A 26363-nucleotide genomic window follows, 5' to 3' on the forward strand; every position below is an offset into this window, starting at 1 on the left:
ACAACAAAAGGCCAAAGGATAAAATGAATGAAATAAGTAAGGTCTTTACACTACTAACATTGAATATTAATGGCTTGAGCTCTTCAATCAAAAGACACAGACTGATAGAATGGATTAAAAAAAAAAATGAGCCTCCAATATGCTCCCAACAAGAGACTCACCTCAGACATAAGGACACAACCAAGTTGAAAGTGAAAAGTTGGAAAAAGGTATTCCATACAAATAGTAACCAAAAAAGAGCTGGAGTAGTGATACTAAAATCAGACAAATTAGATTTTCAATGCAAAACTGTTATAAGGGCCAAAGAAGGTCATAACATAATAATAAAAGGAGTAATTCACCAAGATGAAATAACTGTAATAAATATTCATTCATTTTACCTGGGTGCCCCAAGATACAAGAGGCACACACTGTCAAATTTGAAAAGTGAAATAGATGTCTCCACAATAATAGTTGGAGACTTCAATATAACACTCTCAGCACTGGACAGAACACCTGGACAGAGAATAAATAAAGAAATAGAGAGTTTGGTAATATGATAAATGAACTAGATTTAACAGATTTATAGACCATTATACCCCAGAATAGCAGGATATATGTTCTTTACAAGGGCTTGTGTATCCTTCTCCAGGATAGGCTAGATATTGGGTCACAAAAGAGGTCTTGAAAAATTTAGAACTTTGAAATTATACAAAACACTTACTCTGATCAAAACAGGATGAAGTTGGAAATCAATTATGGACAGAAAAAGGGGAAATCATAAATATACAGAGATTAAACAACAACGCACTTTTAAATATTGAGTGGACCAAAGAACAAATTGCAAGACAATTTAGTAAATATGTTAAGATGAATGAGAACACAACATATGAAAACCTATGGGACACCGCAAAGTCAGTGCTGAGAGGGAAACTTATAGCCCTCACGGCTAAAAATAAAAATGAAGAGAAAAAAATTGAAGACCTAACTGCACACCTGGAGGAACTAGAAAAAGCAAACTTGCTGCAACCAGCTCAGCGATAGGTTGGCTCAAAGGGAAGGCAATGCAGAACTTTACGAAATAATGGACAGAAACAAAGACACAAGAGAGGAGATAAAGATGGGGCCAGGGGACTCACAGCTTCTGAACTGAGAGCCTTGACCCTAGTTTCCACCTCGTATTTATTGGAAACTACCAAGGAGCTGTTTGCTATCAAAACTGCAACATCATCTACAATAGTGAACAACTGCAACATCTAACAACTGCAACATCTACAAAAGAACAGGTGTTAACATTTACAATAAGGAACAGGTAAGCCAATTTCCCACAACACAAACTAACCTCAAACCAAGCTGAAGGAAAGAAATAGTAAATATCAGAACAGAAATATATGAAATTGAGAACAAAAAAAAGCAATAGAGAAAATTGACAAAACCAAAAGTTGGTTCTTTGAGATTAATGAAGTCAACAAACCCTTAGCTAGACTGACAAAGAAAAATAGATGCAAATAAATAAAATCAGAAATGAGAGGAGGGACTTTACCACTGACCTAACAGAAAAAAGAGATCATAAGAGGATACCTAGACAACGTAGATGAGATGGACAAATACCTAGAAACAAATGAACAGCCTACACTCAATCTAGAAGATAGAAGTCCTCAACAAACCAATCACAAGTAAAGAACAGTCATCAAAAACCTCCCAAAGATGAAAAGCCCAGGACCAGATGGTTTCACAAGTGAATTCTACTAATCATTCAAAGATGATCTAATACCAATCTTGCTCAAGCTCTTCCAAAAAATTGAACAGGAAAGAACACTTCAAAACTCATTCTATGAAGCCAAAATCATCCTTATACCAAAACCAGATAGTGATACTACGAAAAAAGAAAATTACAGACGAATATCTCTAATGAATACAGATGCAAAAATCCTCAATAAAGGACTTGCAAACCAAATCCAAAAGCACATTAAAAGAATTATACACCATCATCGAGTAGGTTTTATCCCAGTTATACAAAGGTGGTTCAACACAAGACAATTAATTAGTATATAAACCACATTGATAAATTGAAAAAAATCACATGATCCTCTCGATTGATACAAAAAACAGTGTTTGACAAAATATGGCATCTTTTCTTGATAAAAATACTCCAATAGATAAAAATAGAAATTCTCTCAACATGGTAAAGTGCATATATGAAAAACCTATGGCTAGTATTGTTCTCAATGGTGAAAGACTGAAAACTTTCCCTCTGAGATCAGGAATAAGACAAGAGTTCCCACTGTCACCATTATTATTCAATATTGTACTGGAGTTATAGCTAGAGCAATTAGGCTAGATAAAGAAATAAAAGGCACCTAAATAGGAGAGAAAGAAAGAAAACTTTCACTATTTGTTGATAATATGATTCAAGCTGAAAACAGAAAACCCTGAAAAATCCACAGCAAAGCTACTAGAACTAATAGATGAGTTCAGCAAAGTGGTAGGATACAAGATTAATATGCAAAAATCAACAGTGTTTCTATACACTAATTATGAACAGTCTGAGGAAAGAAATCAGTGACAAAATCCATTATAATAGCAACTAAAAGAATCAAATATTTAGAATTAAATTTAACCAAGGAAATAAAGGACCTTGCAGAAGGTATCATAGTTGATAGTTCTCACTATAGGCAATTTGCTTCAATTTACAAATGGAAAGATCAGGTCATTGCTTTTTTTAAATAAAGATCTACTTTATCAGCAAGATTTTGAGAATAAAGGTCTAAATGAAAATGCTGAGAATGAAAATTAGTCTATCATCCACCTCTTCAAATTATATCTCTACAGCTAGATCCTTTCAGGTTTGGGGAAGAATATGGAATGGTATAATGTCATGCTGGAAATGTGTAACCTACATCAGAATATATTTACCAGATGGTTGTCTGTCAAGGTCATTGAAAATCCAGGCTCTAGCAATATAGTGCAAAAGTACAGAATTCAGCCAGCTTTTTATAGGTATACTCATTTGGAGATTCCAGACTTAGTTCTGGGCTTTATTTCATTTGGTCCACAGGGTAAACATCAAAGCTATAGGCCAAGAAGTCTTTAGGAATAAGTCTAAGGGGCCATAAATGATGCTACTGAATGAAAAGTTTTTCTTTTGTAATAGTTTGTATCCTTATCCTGGAGCAAAACATTAAGGTTTTTTTTTTTCAATTTGTGAAAAATAAAAGGGTGAATTTCAAGAATAGTCATGACTTCAAATTTTAGTTGCGCTAACAGCTTAAATGAACTGTTTCCCTTTTTTTAGATACAAAAAATCTCAAAAAAGGATTGAACAATATATTAGATCTTTGCCTCTAAATGTTTATCAACCAACAAGATTAAATTCTGTCTTAGATTCTCCTTTTCTCCTCTGCTTTCCTCATGTAAATGGTCACAATATAGAAACAAAATATATACTTTATGTTTTGTGCTCTCAACAAAAAAAGTGGATGAGAATATTTTGGCTTCATTTTCTGTGAAAAAGGAAAAACTGAATTGAAAAACACTTGTTTATTTTTGAAATGTGTGTTCATTGCTCTAGAAAGAAAACTTTCCCTACCCAAGTTTTAAATGGTATGATTTCCCTCCCCTGCCCCTGGAAACTTCTGGAAGCATTTATTTTGATATTATATGGCTAAGTCCGTATTTCATATTGGCCAAAATTAATCCCTCAAAGGCTGTATAGCAGCTGAAGAGGGATGGGTCCCACAAGGAACTCAGGTTTCTATATGTGCATTTAAAGCAGAATCTTTAATGTACCTAACTACATTATGAAGGTTGTATAAAGATAAATAAATATTTTAAAAATGTACATTTATAAATAAATGTATAAAGATAAATAAATATAAGAACTTCAGAAATGGGTAAAGGCCAGGCCACAGTCTCCCTGAATGGATTAGACATACTGAGATTTAAATAATCAGAAGAGGATGTTTGTTTCTTTTCTGTGTTCTGCCAAGATGGTGGAGAGCTGAGCTGGAAAGTTCAATATGCATCTGTACTTGCACTAAAAGATTCAAGACTGGCAACTCTAGCACAACTTTGCTATTTCACTAATGATCTGTATTTCTTGGTTTAAAATGTACATATTGTCCAGAGAGCTTATTTGTATTTAAATACTCAATAAAATTAAGACACAGGAATTCAAAATTAAGTTAATCTGCAGTACAGTGCTCAGGAATATTCTGCCAAAATAGGAATTTCAAAAGGAGAGATTTTATGTAAATAACTCTTACCAAATGTCAAATCTAGAAATGACTCCAGGAAGCTCGCCAGCTGGCATCTCCTACAAGGATGCATTCTAGCAATGGTTGTCCTTAAGAGCACTGGTCTCAAAACGTAGGTTTTAGGTTAAGGAAAAAAAAGATCGTTTAACTTACTAAATGTCTAAGCATCAACTTATACAACTTATACATCAACTGCATAAAAAGCAAAAGCAAAAACCCAGCTCTTCAGATTTTCAAATAGGTTAAAATGTTACAATCATTAAACCAGTGTGGTACTGGTGACAGAACAGAGATCAGTGCATCAAGAGTTCAGAAACAGACCCAAGAGCTAAGAATTTTGTGTATGACTCTGGCAAAGATGACCTGTTTCTTTCCAAATTCCATCACCTCTTTCTTCTTTACTGAGAGAACCCCATACTGTTGTTGATAGAAATGTGCCTCTCCAAAAGACTTTTTTCCAAACCTGAATTGCAGAGGTGCAGTCAATGTGGGATATTTAGGTGGGAGGCACATCATTTTTTTTGCTTTTTCCACTTTTCTGTCTGAAAGTCCAACACAAATGGCTAGAGTTCTGGCAGCCATCTTGGGACCACAAGGAAGCAAGAAACTATCAGAGATCTCAGCCCCAACACCCTCCAGCCATTGAAGAAGCAGTAATAAATACACTCTCTGAATTCTTGTTTATGAGAAAATAAGCCCTTACAGGTTTAAGCTCCTTACACTTCGAGAGAGAACTACAGGAAAAGTGTAAAGCTTAACACACACACAACCCAAGACCAAAATTATGCTTAAACTTAAATCAGGTTAAAGTGTCTACTTGTACAACAGTATAATCCTGCATATAGTCAAGATTTGCAAAATTATGTGTCTTTTCATCCATCTGTATTTAGAGGCAGATGGAGGCTTTAGGTCAACATCAGAAGGAAAGCGGAGCCCAAGATTTACAAAATTAACTCCAGTGTTGGCAAGAACTGTGTGTGCTGTCTGCTCACCATGCCTCAGGTAAGCACTGTTCACTACAGCAAACCTCCTCTGTGTATGGTTTCTTTCCATAGGCAGGGGTAGGCCACATATCTCTGAAAAACTTTGAAGGTGTGCTATCTTCTTGAGGGCTTATTAAACAACGGGAGTAGGGAGCCAGCTTTTCAAGAAAAAGTATCAGTACCACACATGGTAAAACTTGTAGTTTTGAGCTACTTTCTGACTCTACCCCTCTTCCCTCACCTCCCTGCCTGACCTCTTTCCTCTTCTCCCTGCCACACACTAGACCCCTCCATCTTATCCTCCTGCTTTACCTCTGTGTACATCACAACATGCTTGGGATTTGAAGCCATATGTTTCTGAATTTAAGTCCTGACTGCCACTAACAAGCTGCCATTAATCTGCTTAGCCTTCTACTGCCTCATCTGTGAAAGAGGGACAACAGCAAGGGACTCATAGTTACTGTGGTGATTAAATGATCGAGTGCACTGGATACATTCTGGCAGGAAAAAGACTAGCAAAGGCATTTAAACAAACAACTAGGGAGGGAGGACCGGGTGTCGTAGAATAGGGGATCTTCTGCAAACAATGACTGGGCTTCATACCCATTACTGCACCTAGAGACCAGCTTAAAGAGGCAGCAGCCAAGGTACTCCATGTGGCACGATGGACAGAAGCTATGTCCTAGGCTTCCACAGTTCTCAAGGTCAAGAGGGAATCTTTTAAAGTCTAGTGTCTTGCTTTCTTCTCTCTATAACTTAAAATTTCCAAGTATTACCTGGCTTACTTGTTATAAAAATAACATTTCTTTCATTGTTCCATATTTATTAATTAGTCAATGATCATAAAAATATTCATTCTTATATATCTTTTTTCCAGCCCCCTTCTGTTAGTTGCCATTCAATCCCACTCATCCAGCAAACACTGACCATGTGCTTACCATGTGCCAGGCAGATAATGTATTAGATTTTGGGAGATACAACTATAAAGTGTACTTACTGCCTGCATGAGTACAGAGGAAAATAAATAGTGGGGTACTTGCTAATATTGCCAAGGAAGCCAGGTATTTTATTCCTACTAATATTTTTTTCACATTCCAGTCTGTGCAACTTAAGTTTTGTCTATCTCATGAATCATTCCATTTTTTTCTCCCAAACTATCTGGTAACATGTTTCTCTGAATCCGTCTGCCAGAGAGTAGCAGGATGGGTACTGGAAGGGCTAATGGAAGGCAGAAACTGGTGAGAGATGATGGCTGGGTAGAGAGTCCTCCCTTTTTCACCCAGGTGAATGTGGGGTGTGGCGAAAGGATTGCAACAGTGCAAATCTTCCAAATATGCTACAATAATGCAGAGAAGCAGAAGGAAGAAGAGAAAAGATACACTGCCAAGTTCAGGAACTATGTTTGGCACTGTTCTTTCCGGTCCTGGGCAGAACTTCCTACCTTCTGCTGCAGAGTAAACCAGCTGCTCCGTCATGAGCTGCCTGCATCTTTTAGATGACGGAGAGAAACTCCAGGATTCACAGACCCTTTGGAAACAAGCCTAACCTATCAAAAGAGCAGACAAAGCCAACTGTGTAAGTCTGAACACAGACAAGAAGCCCTTCTCCAAAGGGACAATCTTGTCTCATCTTCTCTTAACTAGATTAGAAAAGCACCTAGAAAACAGACAGGGGATAGGGGGGAAAGAAAAGCAATAGGAGACCTAGAACTATGGAGTATTCATGGGGATTTACTAGGCATTTTAGGGACCTCTATCATCACCAGGCACTTTTTTCATGATTTAGCAACAATGCTAAAGTATTATTGCTATAAAAGTTTTCCCCCCTTTATTAAAGAAGCTGTTGGTTTACAGAGCAATCGTGCATAAAATGCAGGATTCCCATATACCACTCCACCAGCTACACCTTGCACTGGTGTGGAAAATTTGTTACAATTGATGATAGCACAATTTTACAACTGTACTATTAAAGTTCATAGTTTAAATTACAGATCACAGTTTGTATAGTGTAGTTCACTGGATCTTTAAAGAAAAATTTTAAATTCTGTTACCATATATAAAATCTAACATTTTCTCTTTCAATCATAGTCAGATATATATTTCAGTGCTGTTAATTGCATTCACAATGTTGTGCTACCATCACCACCATCCATTACCAAACCATTTCCATCATTCCAAATAGAACCCCTGAACACCTTAAGCCTTAAATTCCCATTTGCTCTGCCCACCCCATCCTCTGGTAACTATAGTCTAGATTTTGCCCATGAATTTGCTTATTCTGATAGTTTCAAATCAGTGAAATCATACAATATTTGTCCTTTTGTGTCTGGCTTATTTCACTCAGCATGATGTCGAGGACTTCAAGGTTCATCCATGATGTCGCATAAATCAGGACTTCATTCTTTTTATGGCTAAATAATATTCTATTGTATGTATATACCAACTTGTATGTATCCATTCATCAATTGATGGACACCTGGGTTGCTTCCATCTTTTGGAAATTGTAAATAATGCTATGAACATCAGTGTGCAAATATTGGTTCGAGTCCCTGCCTTCAATTCTTCTATACCTACCAGTGGGATTGTGGGGTCATATAGTAGTTCTATACTTAAGTTTCTGAGGAACCGCCAGACTGTCTTCCACAAGGGTTGTACTGTTTTACATTGCCAGAATTGACTGTTCCTATACTTCTGAATCCTCTCCATCACTTTAAAAAAAAATTTTTTTTAGGAAGTACTAGGGATTGAACCCAGAACCTGGTACATGGAAAGCAGGTGCTCAAACTACTGAGTTACACCCACTCCCCACCAACACTTCTTATTTTTTTAATAGCAGCCATTCTAAAGGCGTGAAGTGGTATCTCTCTGTGGTTTTGATTTGCATTTCCCTACTGAGTAATGATTTTGAGTTATCTTTTCATTTGCTTCTGGCCATTTGTATGTCTATTCAAGACTTCTGCCCATTTTTAACTGGGTTGTCTTTTTGTTGTTAAGTTGGAGGATTTCTTTATATAATCTGGATAGTAATCTTTTATTGGATATGTGATTTCCAAAAATTTGTCCCATTGTGTAGGCTGTCTCTTACTTTCATGATAAAGTCCTTTGAAGAACAAAATATTTTACCTATTTTTTCTTTTTTTCCTTGTGCTTTGGGCATAAAGTCTAAGAAAGCACTGCCTAACAAAAGATGCTGAGGATGTTTCCCTATGTTTTCTTCTATTTTGGTCTTTGATCCATTTTGACTTGTTTTGTGTATATGGTGTGAGGTAGGGGACCTCCTCTTTTATTTTTATAAGTGGAGATTCACTTTCCCAGCATGATTTATTGAAGAGACACTTCTTTCCAAAGTGAGTGGTCTTTGCCACCTTATCAAAAATCATTTGGAAATAAATGTGAGGTTAATTTCTGAACTCTCAATTATATTCCATTGGTCTATATATTTGTCTTTGTGCCAGTATCATGCTATTTTGATTACTGTGGCTTTGTAATAAGTTTTAAGATCAGGACATGTGAGTCCTCCAACTTCATTCTTCTTTTTCTAGATGGCTTTAACTATTTGGAGCCTCTTACCCTTCCATTATAAATCTAATGATTGGCTTTTCCATTTTGGCAATGAAGGCTGTTGGAATTTTTATAGGAATTGCATTGAATCTATAAATTGCTTTGGGTAGGATTGACATCTTAATGATATTTAGTCTTCCAATCCATGAACACAGAATGTCCTTCCATTTATTTAGGTCTTCTTTCATTTTTTAAAACAATGTTATGTAGTTTTCTGTGTACAAGTCCATTACATCCTTGGGTAGGTTTATTCCTAGATTTTTAAATATTTTTAGCTGCTGTTGTGTATATTGGATTATGCTTGTAATCTGATCTGTACCTGGGCATGTCTGAGTTATGATTAGGGCATTGAGTCCACACCCAGTCCCCAACCCTTAGAGATATCTGTAAATACTATGAGATTTTATAAAAATGTCTCATGTGACTGTGGGGATGTACAAGTCCAAATTCTGTAGGGTAGACTGCAAGCCAGAGACTCCAGTGAAGGTCCTTGATGAGTTCCCCAGAAGATGCTGGCTATCTGAAGTACAGATGGGAATTTTTTCTGAATACTTAAATCACTTTTCCTTTTAAGATCTTCACCTGATTGGATGAGGTGTCACTCATTGCTAACAGCAATCTCCTCAGTTGACTGTAGATGTACTCTAATCAGTCATATAGGCAATCTACCCTCTGACCATTAAAGTCCATGAAATGCCCTTGTATTATAATTAGCCCAGTGCTTCCTTGAACAAACAACTGGGCACCATTACCCAGCTGAGTTGACACATTAGCCTAACTATCACAGATGTGCATATTCATGCCTTTTGCTATTTTTGGAAAGTTCTCTGTCATTATTTGTCTGACTATTCTTTCTGCCCCATTCTCCTCTTCTTTTCCTTCTGGGACTCTCATAACACATTGTTGAGCTTGATGGTGTCCCATAGCTTTCTTAGGTTATTTTTCCTTTTAATATTTCTTAGGCTATTTTTCTTTTTAATAATTCTTTTTTCCTTTCTGCTCCTCAGCCCGACTCATTTCAAGTGTCTTGTCTTCAAGTTCACTGATTGTTTCTTCTGTCAGCTCCATTTTGCTCTTGAAACCCTCCTGGAAATTTTTTGTTTCTACTCCAGTGGTTCTACTTTACTCTTTTACTCCAGTAGTTCTGTTTGGTTCCTTTTAAAAATTTCTATCTCTTTACTTGGACTTTCATATTATTCTTTCATGAGAATGCTCACACTCTCATCTTCTTCACTGATGTTTTCTATACTTTTATTCTGTTCTTTTGGGTGGGCCATAATTTCCTGTTTCTTTGTCTTGTACTCTTTTGCTGCACACTGGATATTTTAATTGTTTTAAAGTGTTAAATCTGGGATTTACTCCCAGAGATGTCTCTTTCCTGGTTTTGTAACCAGCTGGTGATAAGGGAGACATTTTCTTGAATGCTCTAGATGGATGCAGTGTGCAATATCTTCCCTGTTTTACTGGTCCTCTGTCTTATTTTGGGCTTTTGCTTGTTAGTTGTTTTGGAGTCTCACTGTTTACAGGAGTTTGGTTGTCCTCTCTGTTACTCAGGGGACAAGCCTCCCTCTCCTGGGTATCTGAATCTTCATCCCGGACTGTCCACCTCAATGGGTTTTTCAACTCTTTATGTTGGTTTATGCTGCATTTGCCTGGAGGGCAATTTCTGGGAGGAGGGAAAGTACCTCGAGAGTACTTTCTTTTCCAGACAAAACAGTCGATCTTTTCCAGACAAAACAGGACCAGGGACCCACGAAGGTAGTGCTGACTGGCTCCAAAGGGCCCTGGGGAGGGGTCTGGAAGGGCAGCTAAAGCTTCAAAGATGGCTCCACAACCTGAGCTTTTCTGGACTGTCTAGCAAATGCAGCCCTTTAGGCAACTTTCCCCCACAGTCCTGAAGAAGCCCTGCATCTTTAAATCTCCACTGCATTGGCCTCTGTCCCTTTATTGGGGGGGAGGGGGGTGTTGAATCAATGGCTGCCACTGCCTTTGACCAGGGTGGGGTTAAAACAATGGCTCCTGCTGCTTTTTTCTAGGGCAGGTTGAAACAATAGCTGCTCTCAGAGCCAGGACCCAGGGATCCAAATTCACTAATCAAAAGCTGTGACCACATCTGAGTTCAACTCTGTCACACACTTGGGTTTCAACACCTACTCTCCAGTTCATTGGACTTACCCAGGACAACTAAGAAGGAGGTGAGGATGGACAACCACCACACCAAGGAACCAAGAGAGTCTACAACTACAAGCAAGAGAGTCCCACCTATCAGCCATATGGGATGAAAGCTACCTCTCAATTAGAGGTGGAGTAGGCATCATCATCCAACAATCCTCAGGAGTGGTGAGTATAATATGGACTAGAGTGGACTTACTGGTATTCTACTACAGACTTATTGTGATTCTAGCAATGGAAGAAATATTATTGATGTGTGTATTAGTCAGTCAAAGGGGTGCTGGTGCAAAATACCAGAAATTGCTTAGTTTGTATAAAGGGTATTTATTTGGGGTAGGAATTTACAAACACCAGGTCATAAAGCATAAGTTACTTCCCTCACCAAAGTTTATTTTCATGTGCAGGAGTAAGATGGCTGCTGACATCTGTGAGGGTTCAGGCTTCCTGGGTTCCTCCCTTTCTGGGGCTTGCTTCTCTTTCCTCTGTGGGCTTATTTCCTGGGGCTCCAGCTTAAGGCTTCAGCATCAAACTCCAACATCAAAACTGCAACATCAAAATCCCTTAACTCTGTCCTTTGCTATGCCTTTTATCTGTGAGTCCCCACCCACCAAGGGGTGGGTACCCAACGCCCGTACTGACAACGCCCTACTGAATCCAATATAATCTTATATGCCCAGAGGAAAAGACCAATTTATAAACATAATCCAATATTTCTTTTTGGAATTCATCAATAATATAAACTGCTACCATGTAGAGACAGGGGCCACTGGAGTTGCTGAAGTCAGGGAGAGGGAAAAATAAGTGTAATATGGGGGCGTTTTTGGGTGGAATTGTCCTGAATGACATTGCAAAGACAGATACAGGACATTATATATCCTGCCATAACCTATAGAGGGAATGGGAGAGAGTATAAACCACAGCGTAAACTCTAATCCATGCTGTGTGGCAATGCTCCAAAATGTGTTCATCAATTGCACTGAATGCACCACACTAATGAAAGAAGGTGCTAATGTAGAAAAAGTGAGAGGTGTAGGGAGTGGGGGCATATGGGAATCCCCTACATTTTTTTATGCAACATTTTATATAATCCATGTATCTTTTAAAAATAAATAAAAAGTATATAAAACAAAAATGCTGTGATCAGTGACTGCCTGTGCAAATCCCTGTTCTTGGGGAAGAGGATATTCATGTCCATTTCTGTTGGCAGCAGCTCGGCAGGGACTGGGCCCTGTTGTGGCCTGCTGCAAGAGTGGGGGATTAGCACTGGTAGGTGCTGCACAATGAAAGAGCAATTTATAGTTCTTTAACATATCAGCCTCTTCCTCCTGCTCTTCTCTGGTTGCTGTATAGTGTTCTTCTGGCCTCTGGTATTTCAAAATAGTTGTTTCAGACAGTTCCTGACAATTCCAGTTTAATGGTAGTTTTGGTGGAAGGACCGAGTGCCGGAGCTTCCTACTCTGGCTTCTTCCCTGCAAGTCCCCGACAGATTCCTGCTATAAAGTTTTGTTTTTGACTTTTTAATCTTTTTATTTTTCCGCCATTATATTATTTAATTATACTTTTATAGGAACTACATATGAGCAAAATTTTACATTTAAAAAATACATAGCCTGAGTCTCTTGGCTAAATCTAGACTTTAGCATAAAACTCTCAAGTTCTACAGCTAGAGGGAGGGTGAAGCTGAGAGAAATTACAAGGCAAATTTTTGTTTCCTATTTTAAAATGTTTGAAATCTTTTCAATTTGATCATAAATAAGCTGAAACTTACCTCTGTGCCTCCAAAAAAAAAAAATCAAGCTGATAGTATAAATAAAATAGGGAAACAGGGAGGGGGAAGCAATCGTAGTTAAACAGTTACTGACAGTGTGTTATAGGTGATGAGAAACAATGTGAGGGAGTACTTTACAATAACTAATTTAAATAATTTAAATGCAAGCAATTAGTGGACTCATGTCCACTATTTTTCTGATGTTAGCCCCATAAGAATTGTAAAAGTTCAAAAGTTATTGAGCACTATTAACTGTGAAGAAGGCTGCTAGTGAAGATGCTCACACTGTTATTATTTCCTTGGGCCAGCCACACTGGCAGAGGATATACAAAGGTGACACTAGGTTTATGTGAAAGATGACAGGAATTGGACCCAAACAGGTTTGGGTAAGATGAAATTTAACAGAGATATACACAAAGTCTAACACTTAGGTCGAAAAAATCAGCTGTATTTATACTGGACAGAGAAATGTGGCTTAATAAGAGCATTTATAGAGGATTGTTCAGAGTTTTGGCTGACCATATGTTTGGTGTGAGTCACAATGAGATGAGACTGCCAAAAGGAAAAAAAAAAAAAGTAGCAAAACAAATTCAAAAACAAAACAATATGGTCTTGGATAGCACGAAAACCTCAGAGTTGCCAAGCTGCTAGACCTGAAAGGGATCCTAGAAAGCATCTTTTCATCAGTTCAGACCTTAGGATGGAGGAAGGTACAACCATGCTCTGCTCTGCTCTGCCCAAGGCACGCCTGAAGAGTGGGTTTGTGTCTAGGAACCACCCACAACCAGTATATTGACAGAAGTCGATACAAAGATGTTTATGCAGCACAATGAGAACCTAGAGGGAAATGGGAAGGTTGAGTCTGAAGAAGCAAAAGTTTGAAAGGAATGAAAGCTGGTTCTAAATATTTAAAGGACTTATTAAAACAGAGATTGCTGGGCCCTACTCCCAGAGGCTCTGATTCAGAAGATCTGGGTGGTCTCAGAATTTGCATTTCTAACAAATTCCTAGATGATGCTGATGCAGCTGGGTCCAATGAACCGCACTTTGAGAACCACTCCTCTAAGTGACAAAGTTAGTTTGTGTGTGTCTTTTAATACTCCATATTTCTAACTAAGATTTTACCCTCACAATGGCCTATTTCTCAGTAAATCCAAATTAGGGAAAATTTATTGGATTTAATACCCCACACGTCATTTAAGAGTATGCTGTTTTTGAATCACATATTAGCAGTAGCTAATATAATTTTCACTTTTTAGTTTTGACCTTTACATTTTGACCCTCAGTGTTTCTTATTAGTTTAGCTTCATAAAGCAGATTTCTGTTTCTGCTTCTGCTTCATTTTCTGGCCCACACTGAGCCCACTGTTTTCAGGGGCCTATTAGGATTTAAGTCCTGTTTAATTTTATCTTATATATTATACTTTAAGCTTTGGCCTTTAGATCCCAATAGGAAAATTACAGTATATGGAAATGCATATGAAATGACATGCAAAGCAATGCAAATTAACACAAAACACACATCTCTAAACTGCTTGGGAAAAATCTGTGAGCCTCAACATTAATGTTATCTGCTTTGCTTCTTCACCCTCTAGATTTCTACCAGATCTTTTTTTTTAAAACACGGTTTAGATTACATAAATGTTATGGGAAGATATAGGGGATTTCCATATAACCTCTCTCTGCCCACACACACTTTCCCCTATTAACAACATCTTCCATTAGGGTGATATATTTGTTAACAATTGATGAACATATCTTGAAGCTTTGCTACTAAGTTTACATTATGGTTTATACTCTGCATGGCACAATTTTATAGATTTTGACAAAATGTATGAGTTGTATCCATCATTGCAATGTCATGCAGAATAATTCTAATGCCCCCCAAATATCCCATGTTATATCTATTCTTCCCTCTCCCTCCCTTTAGAACCTCTGGTGGCCACTGCCTTTATATCAATTTACAAGCTCTTCCACTGTACTTTAGTTTACAGTTGCATTCCCCCTTATGTTTGTTCATTCCTCTGTCTTGAGGATTTTGGCATGTCTACCAGATCTTTTTTATCACAGTTAATTTCATACAACCAGCACCTGACACCTGTTGATGATGTCATGTAGAAACCCCCTTCCTCTGACACCCATGAGGCAGGCAAATGGAATCTTGGCCTTAACTTTGCCACTGTTTGGCTGTATGGATTTGGACAGGCTCTCGAAATTCTCTAGGTCTTGGATTCTACATCTGGAAGTGAGGGAAATGACATCATGGACAGGACATTGTCATAATAAAATGACCAGCACTAATGCTTACTGAGATTCCTGATGTGCCATGATAAGTATGGTTCATGTTTTCTCTCTTTTAAATCTTCACATTAGCCCATGAGGGAGGTACTACTGCCATTTCAGAGACCAAGAAGCTGAGACAAAAATCAAGACACCTGGGTGAAGTCATAAGCTAGGCAGGGGCAGAGCCCCAGCTGGGACTTGGATGGTCTCCCCTTTGCTTTTAACCGCACTGCAGTTCATTTGCGGGATTTCCATCTATATTTCTCCTAAACATTAAACTTACCTGACCTGGGAAGTAAAAATTCAAATTTCAAAGTCATTATGTGCTTCAAAATACTGTTTCCATAAGATGTAGATGGCTTGCTAATTGAGTGTGATACAAAAAGGCCATCATAATCAGATTGCTTTTGACCTAATACTCCAAGTGTGGGAGGGGGCTCCAGCTAGGTATGGTCAACCACTTTTTCCTACTTACTCCATTCTGTTCACATACAAATATGTTTATGGCTCTCTCCTGTCTTAAAAAACAAAAAATGTCCTTTCATTCCACCTCTCACTCCTCACTGGGGGAGAAGTTTTTGGGGAGTTAATGGTGGTCACTGCCTGTCCTCACCTCCCCAACCTTGCAGACCTGTCAGCAGCACTCTTCAGTGCTCATTCACACACCAGCTATACCTGGCTCCTCCCTCTACCCCAAGTAGAGTGGAGCTCTGTTCCAGGTCCTCCTAGTCTACACGTGCATACTAACCCTGTCACCACCACCTCCACCACCCCCAGCCTGGTACTCCTATCCACTCTAGGCTTCAAATACCACCCCTAAGGATGGCCAGCTGTGGCTTTCTCTATGCAGCCACTTGGGAGATTTGCAAGCAAGCAGTTCAGACTCAACAAAATCAAACATGTGATCTTTCCTTCTGGAAACTGTTCCTCCTCCAATCCAACTGCTGAAGCCCAAAACCTGGGAGTTACTCTGAACTCACACCCCACACAAAACTGGTCACCAAGTCGCTTAAGAGTCTGCCTTGGATCCATCCACTTTTGCCATCCCCACTGCCACCACTTCAAGTCTAGACCACCAACCAGGTGGCTTAACCTCTAAGGCAGTCCTGTCTACTTTAGAGGCTCCTCAAAACCATCCTCCACACAGCAACCAGAATTGAGATTTATAATTTAAATCTCATCAGGATACTTTTAGGTGTAAAACTGTTACTGTCACCATTAATCAATTCCACAAATCGCCCACAAGGCCTTGCATCACTTGGCCTGGGTACCTGGTGACTCCCATGATGCCATTCTCCCCTAGGGTCATAAGGACCTCTCCTTTCCTTGAACTCTCCCTGCTCTTGCCCTCCTTCAACCTAAGGTCATACCATTCTCTGGGGGTGAGAAAACCCCTTTCTCTCCTCCATTTAGTATATGCAGCTCCTACTCATCCTTCAGGTCCAAGTTAAATTTCCCCAAGAATGCCGTGCTGGCCCCCCTGCTGCCACCTCAGACTTGGTGCACCTCAGCACACCATCTGTGCTCCCGCAGCCTGGCATACATTTGGATTGGTGAATTGCCTTTTCAACCTTGTATCACACAATTTTACGATCTAATTGCTTTCCTCCAGCCTTCTAGCTTAAGAATGAAATCCTTTGAAGCCAATACAGTTATACTTGTAGTAAGTGGTGCTACGATAAGCCCCAGGTCAAGGGATCATATTCTCAACCAGTGATCCCTCTCCAAAAGAGAGGGCCAGGAGGAGGTGTTGTCCTGTGTGTTTTTGCCTGCCCCTACCATGCCCCTTTGAGATTCCTTCAAAACCAGATTTGTGTCACCGGCTTATCCTGAAAGTTCTAAGCATGGTGTCAAGTGCCTTGTCTGACTTATTGCCCAATTATGCCATTCACCCCTAACCACCTCTGGGCAGAAGGTGTAGCATTTAGCAAATTATCGTAAATAATTTTGTACCTCACAAAAGAATGAGTACAAGTAATATTAACACAGGAAACTCTTCCCCTTAGGACATTCGGTGGCACGTGACCGGTTTCATTTGCTATTATTTCTCTCTTAGAGGCTTAGGTGACAATTCAACAGCATCTTTATTGGTCATTTCTTACAGAGAATTGGATCCTTAGAAGGCAACATAGGAATTATACTTTGCAATAAATCATTTACTTGTAAAGATTTTACTTCTTCAAGAAACTATCAACAAAAGAAGTTGAAAGGGACTGTTAAGCTCCAGAATACCTTAAGCTGATAGTTTAATAACAAGACCATGTTTTATGCATGTAAAGTAGGAAAAAAAAAGGTGACTTCTATGTCTACCAAAGTATGCAGGACACGTAAACAAACTCTCATTATCCCCAACTCTCTTAATCTTCTTCTTAATGGCTCTTCAATTTTAAAGACGAGAAGAGGAAAAGAAGTGCCCCGGGCTAACACTATCACACCGCTTCCGAGCTTCCTGCTCAGCAAGGGGAGGCTACCGCGACTCCGAAAATCACCCCCAATCCGGAAAGCTTAGTTCTTAAATTTACAAAACACCCCCTCGCTCCCAATCCTCATCCCGTTTTCATATGTAAAGAAACGGTCTTAAGACTCTGGACCTCCAGGCTCGGATCTCGAGACCCCGGCCCGAGGCTCCTTCCCGCAGCCCGCCAGGCTTGGCGCGTCACTTCGCAAGCGGAGGATCCCGGCCCGCTCTGCGGCAGAAAAACTTGACCATGAAAAGCACCGAAGCTCGTCTCTGCGGAGGACGCGGTTCCGGAGGCCGGTCCCGCAGCTTTCCATCCCCTAAACACCATTAAGAGAAATTTCACTCGTACCCGTCCCTCTCCTGAAGCCCGCTCGCGTCCTCCCGCCCAGGGGCGGACGCCCGGGCCAGGGGTCTCTGGCAGCGTCGCCGGGTGCCGCGTGGCCCAAGGCTGCGGAGAAGCCGGCTGGCGTCCCTTGGGGACCCCGCCCCTCAGCGCCCCTCACCGGCTCGGGCGGGTCTGGGTGGCCCTGGGCCCTTAGGGGCCCGTAGCCGCCTTCTAAAGGGCGCGTTGGGGAGCTGCCTCCGCACCACTTAACCGGGTGTAGATGCGCGTTGCCGGCCCTCGGCCCGCTCCAGCCCGGCTCTGCCGGGAGAGTCTGGGATGACTGGCTCTGCAGCCCGCTCTCGGCGTCTCGCTAGGACACCTTCGCTCTGACACCCGAGGAGCCGCCCTGTCCTAACGGGGCCTGAGGGAACTTTCCGGCGTCCGCCCGCGGGCGAGGAGCCGCGCCGGGACTCAGCTGCCATCCCGACATGGCTCCTCCGGGCCGACACCCCCGCGCCAACCCCGAGAGGGACGCGGGGCCGAAGTTCTCCCCCGCGGGAAAGCGAATGTCCGGAGAAAGAGAGAGGCAGGGGCGTTCCGGCCACCCAGAGGCTGAAAGAGGACTCTCACGCCCGCCAGCCCGGGACGCCCCCGCACCCTGACCCGGGGCGTTCCTCTCTTGCCTACGGAGCCAGGTCAACTTACGAAAGGGAATGAAGGAGCCCCGAACCCGAGGTCTCCGCGACTGCAGAGGTGGCCCCAGCGGGGCCGCGGGCTCGGCTCCCGGCTCCCGGCCCTTCTGCGGCGGCGGTTCCTGCTCGCTCTCGCCCGCCCTCCTCCTCCTCCGCGGCGCGCTCTGCTAGGGAGTTACTCTCCCTCCGCCAGGGGTGGGAGAGCGCTCAGCGGCCCCCGTGACGTTGTGGAAAAAGGAGGGGCACCGCCGCCGTGCCTCCCCGAGGACCGCAGAGGGAGCTCCCTGCTCCTGCACTCCCGGGTTCCCGGTTCGCGCTTCAAAGTTCCAAGGCGCAGCGCAGCGCACCGGGGTCTCCGCCGAGCCGCCCGGCTCTCCGCCGCATCCCTGAGCATCATCTAGGTTCTGTTCCCTCTCTGCATTAAACACTTTAAGAAATCACAGGTCAGGAGAGTTCTGTGACTTGCCGAAAGTCAGTGGGCGGTGACCAAGCAAACTCACATGGGCGACTCCTTGCTTCCTCCCGAACCCTGAGCTTTGCGAGGCTCCAGTCCCACAGGATTCGCCTTGCGGAGATAGAAGCCACGTTCACTCTTATTCCTTACTGGGAGAACGAGGACAATGTCCCACGCAGCCTGAAGAAAAAATATTCTCGTTTAGGGGCAGCGTGGGAGGGTGTAGCTTCTTACCCAATAAGTCAGGTACAAAGTTGTTTTTCACTCAGTACTTGCATGCCAAATAGATGATCTAAAGCTTCCTCTTTACCTTCAAGCCAGGGTGAGGGTGGCGGTGGTGCCGGCGTGGTATCCGGTCCCAATTCGCTCACTGAATAATTGAATGAAAGCACACACCTACTTAACCAGTCAGGCAATATCTTTACCGCCCGTTAAGTGGCGAGGTCTTGTGAATACGCTCTTTGACATGCAATACTATGCTTGCATTTCTGCATTTTCAGATGTCTTCCGCGACGTCCCAGTCCTCTGGAGCCAGAAGCTCCCAGGGCCTGTCTTGCAGGGCAGGGGGTGGTAGGGATAGCAGGCAAATCAATCCCAGTTGGTTTGTTCTTTCCTCAATCGATGTCAACTGAGGGTCTGCTGTATGTTTGGCCAATAGATGGGGAGCCAGATAACTGCAGGGTAGAACCTGGGATCCTAGTTGTAAGGAGATGAGCATGGTGCAGAGCAGTGCACTTTATCCTTCACCTCTTTACATAGCATCCCAAAGAGGGGGATTTCCATGGGACCCCAAATACTTTACACCCAGTACCTATGAGTCTGTTCACAGTAATAGAGAATGAGCCTCTTCTGCTTTGAAAAAAAAAAAACTCCTGGTGCTCAGGGAGCAAGTTTAATAACCATTTTACAGACATCCTTTAAGCAAATGGCCACCTTTGCACACATCTTCTTCTCACTTGGATATCCTCATGCTGGAAGGACCATTAAAGGTCATTAATTCACCCTTGGGGTGCTGCAGATGATGATAATACATGGTTTCCACTATCCACCCTGGACACTATTCTAAGCAATTTATGCAGGTTAACACTTTCAATCCTATTGATTGAGGGACATGTTATTTTTATTATGATTTTACGGATTAGTAGAGGGAAGCAAGTAAGGTGAAATGATTTACCAGTTAAGTGGCAAAGCCAGAATTCAGATCCAGGTGGTCTGGATATGGTGTCCATGCTCTTAACCATTGGGGAAACTGAGGCCTCAAGGACTGGAATTTGTACTTTTCATAATTTCCATCTTTCTATTGATACTGAGTTCATCTATTGTTTCCCTGATTTCCTTTAGCTCTTTGAACTTATTTAGTACTATTTTTAAAAATTCCTTGGTACAGCCCATGTCAGGTCCTCCTCACTGATTGCTTCTAATGCTTTCTTTAATCTTCTCTTTTGCCTGAGCTATCATTTCCTGTTTCTCTGTATGTTTTGTAATTTTTGTTGAAACCTGGATATTTTGATATTTTAATGTGTTATCATTGGAATTTGGATTCTGAAGTTCTGTTCCTTAACCTTCTATCCAGCTAGTGTTACGATAGAGCTTTCCTGGAATACCAAGAGCAAGCACTGTGCAAGTGCTTGCCTTGAGAGTTATCCATACCATGAGTTCAAAGAATAGCTCTTGTAGACCAAATTTTAGGGGCCTCCTTGATCCTTTCTGTGCATGTGTCTGGTCTTAGGCATACAAGTGTGGCCTTAGGAATTTCCCTATTTACAAGGATAGGAATGTTTCCTCTTCCCCAGGCACTGCATTGTATGTCCTATAGCCAGAAATCCCTTGCCCAGGCAGCACAACTTGACTACTCTCTAGGAGAGGTCATTGAGCTGCCTTCTACATGCAGGGCAAGTTTTGAGACAGCAAGTCTCTCAGGCCACCACCAGACAGACTGGCATAGACAGACATTCTCCCAATGTGTGCACGAGGGTTACTTTGCTCCTTCCAGGATCAGAACTAAGGATCATATGGAGAGTATGGGTGCAGAGCCAGTAAGTGGTGTCAGGAAATCTGACCATTTTTAAGTGGTCTTTTTATTGACTTGACACTCACCCTGTTACTACACTCCTTTAGCTGTTTTTTGGAGCTTTGAAGAAGATGTTTCTGCCAGTTCTTGCTAGTTGTTCAAAGCTTCTGTTGGGGGACAGAGCCCTAAAGCATCCCAGTCGACCCTCATCCAGAACTGGAACTCAAATGATTCACCAGCCATCATAAACACTGGCTCACACCATGGAAGCTTCCAGCCATCTCAAGCAAGGAGTGTGATGAAATCATGCACACACAATTCCTCCCAATTATATCAATATTATTATTTTGAATATCATATCATAATACATTCTATTCCATTCACTCACTTGCTCCCCTGACTCCCACATTAACCTTTTCATCACAAAGCAAATAGTTCCTATTTATGAGACCTTAAATTTTCTTTAACATAAAGTTTATAAACTTTGTTTTGAACTGTTCTATCTTAGACCATATCCAGTTTGTTCCCTGTCCTCCAATTATTCCCCTCCCCTTTCCTTAAACCTTCCTCTAATCAGCCCCTAGGTTTCAGAATATGGGAACCCAAGGTTGGATGGTGCCCCTAGAAAGGCTACTGCCTCACTTTACAGCATGCTCATTGTGCTCAACATCCCCAAAATTTACTGTTAATGAAGTGAAGAAAGATGGTCCAATGATGAGCCCTTGCTACTGATGACTATTTATGAGCCTCTGTGCTTGAAATTTCAATTAGGCCTAGAGCTGCAAGGTGCCTAAGAGTTACCTCCTGAGACCCTCCATGTTGCTCAAATGGGAACACTTTCTAAGCCAAACTCAGAATGTAAATGCATTACCTTCTCCCCAGCATGGGACATGACTCCCGGGGATAAGCCTCCTTAGCACGGAGGGATTACTACCAAGCACCACCTGGTGATGCAACTAGAAAAAGACCTTGAATAAAAGGGGGAAATGGTAAAGACAAATGAGTTTATATGGCTAAGAGACTTCAAAATGAATTGGGAGGTCATCAGAGGGGTTGCACTTATGCACATCTCAGCAGGATCTCAGAGACAGCCAAAGTAGATACAACCTCAGGTAGTGGTGCTCCTGAGGGCTATGGAGACACCCAGGTCATATGGTCATGAGATGGCACTGGAGTTCAGTGCCTTGCCAGTGGGCCCTACTTTGAAATTTGTGCTCCTGAGTGTGATGGAGTTGGACTCAGATGTGACCTCTCTACACAGGCCTCTTCTGTCACTTTTCCTGAACCTGTAGTTGGCACTGGGGTTGGTGTATGCTCAGGAGAGTTGCAACACCTACTCTCCAGTTCATTGGACTTACCCATGTCAGCTAATAGGGAGGTGAGAATGGTCAACCATCACACAAGGGAACCAAGAGTATCTACTACCACAAGCAGGAGAATCATATCCATCAGCCATGTGGGATCTAAGCCCCCTCTTGATTTAGAGGTGGAGTGGACATCACCACCCCAGGGTCCTCAGGAGGAGGAACAAAATATGGATTAGGGTGGACTTACTGGTATTCTACTATAGATTTATTGTGACTCTAGCAATGGAAGGAATTACATCATTGATGTGGAGACAGTGGCCATGGGAGTTGCTGAAGGTAGGGAAAGGGAAAAAGAGGTGTGATATTGGGGCATTTTTGGAACTTGGAGTTACTCTCAATGATATTGCAGGAACAGATGCAGGACATTATATACTGCCATAATCCACTAAATGGACTGGTAGAGATGTAAACTACAACTATAATCTGTGCTGTGTAGCAATGCTCCAAAATGTACTCATCAAATGCAGTGAATTTACCACACTAATGAAAGAAGTTGTCGATATGGGAGGAGTGGGGGGTGTGGGGAGTGGGGTGTATTTTATAATTTATTATATTTTTTAATGTAATATTTTGTGTCATCTACGTATCTTTAAAAAAAAAGGTAATAATAATCAAAAAAGAAAATGTATTGATTGAACTGAATATGCAAAGAGTTGTAAATCACAGACCCTGCCCTTAAAGAAAGGCACTGTAGTTACAGAGAGTAGATGTACTTTGGGAACATATAGTAAATAACCAGCAAGACAGGAGATGCTAAGAGTCAACTGACTACACCCTAACGACAATCAATGGGCCAAATGGTAGCCATGCTTGAGTTCAGACAAGGGGACACAGTCACTAAGGACATCAAATGAAGAAATTCACTCCAAGGGAAGGGCGATCTGAGCACATCTTTAAAGGGAAAATAGGAAAAGCTAACTAAAGAGGGCTGATCAAAAGCACAGCCCCACCTGGAAGGGTATGCCTGGCAGAATCTTACTTTTGAAGTTTCTTGCAGAAATGAGAGGCAGAAGGAATGTAAATATTACCATACTGAGTGTAAGAACATGGTGAATTACTCTTACTCTAATACTATGTTATAATTCTGCAGCATTAGCATGCTTTGAAGTACTCTTTCCTTTTAGTAAATTTCACGTGACATTTATGACAATCCTGGGGGTTATCAGAAAAAAGAACATCCAAGGACCCTGAGGTTCAAAGGAATCACGTAATTTGCCCAGGTCAAACAGCAAATCTTTTTTTTAGAGTAGGTTTGAAACACATTGGTTGTTCAGGAATTTCCCCACCAAATGATGTTGTTTCCAGGGTCAGCCAGGCTGCGTTGTGCTTGGCCCAGGGAAAGCATTAAGAGCAGGGTAATCCTCCTAGAAATGGAAGGCCTTCCTGAAAGCTATGTGAATCTCAAATTAGAATTGTGATAAATACTCCCAGACATCTGAAATGATTTCACTAAATCTTTTGAGGATTTTCATGTGTGTAAAGAATCTCTCTTTGGCTTTCAGGGACTTAATAGGATTCAGTGGCCTTCTGCAGAATTTAGCTGGTTAAATTGTGGTTGAATGAAACTTAGAAGGTATGCAGAGGCATTCATAAGATGTTGAAGGGAAGCTGAGTTCAAAAGACATGAAGTCACATCACAGGGTGGTAAGACAGCAAAAATTGATAATAGAAACTCAGTGTCTGATCTTATCAGTGTGGAGTCACGCACAGATAACAGGATGTTAGCATATTTTGAAGACTTTATAAGAATCTATAACTAGCAGCCTGGAGCAAGCAGGAAGTCGAGACTTGGGCTAATTCTCTGGTGAATTAATGCATTTCCCTGCATTGGCAAGCAGATTATTCTGCTTACTGCATCTTTAAAAGTATATTTAAGGTTGAAATGCTTTTAATTATGAGATGATTCATTGAATTGTTGCTTATGCAAAGTGCTACACTGGTTGCTGTGGGAGAACATTTTATGATTTTATATTTTTATATTTTTAATATAAAAGACAGTCCCTGACCTTAAGAAAACCCCAACTAATTTAGAAGACATATTACGTAGAAGTTATATAAAGATTATATAAACATGGTTTTAATGGAATTTGAAAGCAAGTTTCTCATTTCTCAGTTCTCTGTTAAGGTGTACCTGGTTCAAGAGTCCCTCCCTGGGCACCCTTTTAAAAACAATGCCCTGCCCCACTTCTATATTACCTTCTGGTCTGTTCCATGGTCTTTATGGTTTACACATCACTGTCTGAAATTATATTGTTGTTTACTCAGCCTCTGGACTAGAATATCCATGAGGACATTAACTTTGTCTTGTTCTCTGCTGTATTCCTAGCACCTGCAACAATGTCAGCCACATATTAGGTATTCATTAAGTATTTGTTGAATAAATAAATAAAACATATATTACTTGACTTAAAATGGGCTGAGATAACTTGGATTAATGTACTGATTCCCAAATTTGCCTGATAAGATTTGCCTAGGGACCTGTAAAAATATTTTTTTTCTGGAGATTCTGATTCAGTAAGTCTGTAGCGGGGGCCAGGAATTTGTATTTTAAGAAGCATTCTAGGTGATTTGTCTGATGGGAGCAGTTTGGGGGATAGGATTAATTCAATGTCTGAGAGTGAGTGGGAAAGAAAAGTGACATGATAAGAGCAGTTTCCAGATTAAATCAGAATCTGTGGTAGGGGTCAGAGAACATCAGGTGATTCTAATTTGCTGAAAATCCCATAAGATCTGCAGAAATCTTTTACACATACTCTCAGCATATTGCTAAATTGTGCCCCACAGATGGCAATGTATTAGTCAGGGTTCTCCAGGGAAACAATCAACAAAGGATATCTGTTGATAGTAAGAGATTTATCAGAGTCTCTCAGCCATGGGGATGCACAAGTCCAGACTCCACAGGCAGGCTGCAACCAGGAGCTCCGTTGAAAGTCCAGTGAAGATTCTTGACAAGTTCTGGGAGATGTTGGCTGTCCAAAGACAAGCTGGGAAATTCTCTCTCAATGCTGGAATCACTTCCCCTTTTAAGAGATTGAACTGACTGGGTTAAGTGTCACTTATTGCTGATGGTAATCTCTGTGATTGATGTAATTATAACTAGCTATCTATAATTTACCACTGCAGTAAAGTCAAGGTGACTAAAGTCCATAAATGCCCATGTATTACAGTTAACCCAGTGCTTACTTGGCCAAACAATTGGGCACAATTATCTGGCCAAGTTGACAAAATAGCCCAACCATCACAGTCCACCCCTTGTCAATTCGGCAACCATACACATTACCTTAAACCATACTTAAGCTCTAAGTAAAAACGACAGACATGCATATATATATATATATATTTCTGGGGAAGCAGACTTGGCCCAATGAATAGGGCATCCGCCTACCACATGGGAGGTCCAAGGTTCAAACCCCAGGCCTCCTTGACCTGTGTGGAGCTGGCCCACGTGCAGTGCTGATGCACGCAAGGAGTGCTGTACCATGCAGTGGTGTCCCCTGCGTAGGGAAGCCCCATGTGCAAGGAGTGCGCCCCGTAAGGAGAGCCGCCCAGTGCGAAAGAAAGCACAGCCTGCCCAGGAATGGCGCCGCACACACAGAGAGCTGACACAATAAGATGACGCAACAAAAGAAACACAGATTCCCCTTCCACTGACAACAGCAGAAGTGGACAAAAAAAAACAACAACATTGCCTAACAATGTTCAACTCTCCTGTGTACAACAGGAAACACATTAATTCCATACAGAATAGGGTGCAAGTTCTTGAGTAATATTCACTCTCAAACTTGACATCCTCAAATATTATGACATGAAATGGATACAACTTGTTACATGATAAGAGGAAAGTTTGGGGAAGAAGACAAAGAAATTTGTTTTGTGTACATATACAATCAACATAATGAAACAAGAAAGATTCAAGACATTATAGTCCTCGTTTCTGTAACTGGTCACGTGGTCAAAGTTCATTATTTATCACTACCTTCTTCCACTATCCATTCCATGTTTCTGTTACTCTCAGCAAGCACTTCAGCTGGGCGTGGTTCTTTGCCTGGTGGA

At 41.3% G+C, this 26363-nt stretch overlaps 1 protein-coding gene across 3 annotated transcripts in view; it reads right to left on the reverse strand.

The window, feature by feature from the left end:
* Nucleotides 1-19168, reverse strand: part of GCNT4 (glucosaminyl (N-acetyl) transferase 4) — a 42051-nt gene extending 22883 nt beyond the window's left edge. The window contains exons 1-2 of one of the 3 annotated variants that reach the window (XR_001118299.3): nt 18492-18965; nt 17073-17778 (exon numbers count right to left, since the gene is read on the reverse strand). The gene's annotated coding sequence lies outside the window, so the exon portion shown is untranslated. Of the gene's footprint in view, nt 1-17072; nt 17779-18491 lie in introns of those variants that run through there. The other 2 variants (XM_023587279.3, XM_004447090.5) reach the window with 2 other exon arrangements.
* Nucleotides 19169-26363: the final 7195 nt, after the last annotated feature.

Source organism: Dasypus novemcinctus, chromosome 2 (assembly GCF_030445035.2).
Source record: "Dasypus novemcinctus isolate mDasNov1 chromosome 2, mDasNov1.1.hap2, whole genome shotgun sequence".
Classification (NCBI taxonomy): Eukaryota; Metazoa; Chordata; class Mammalia; order Cingulata; family Dasypodidae; genus Dasypus; species Dasypus novemcinctus.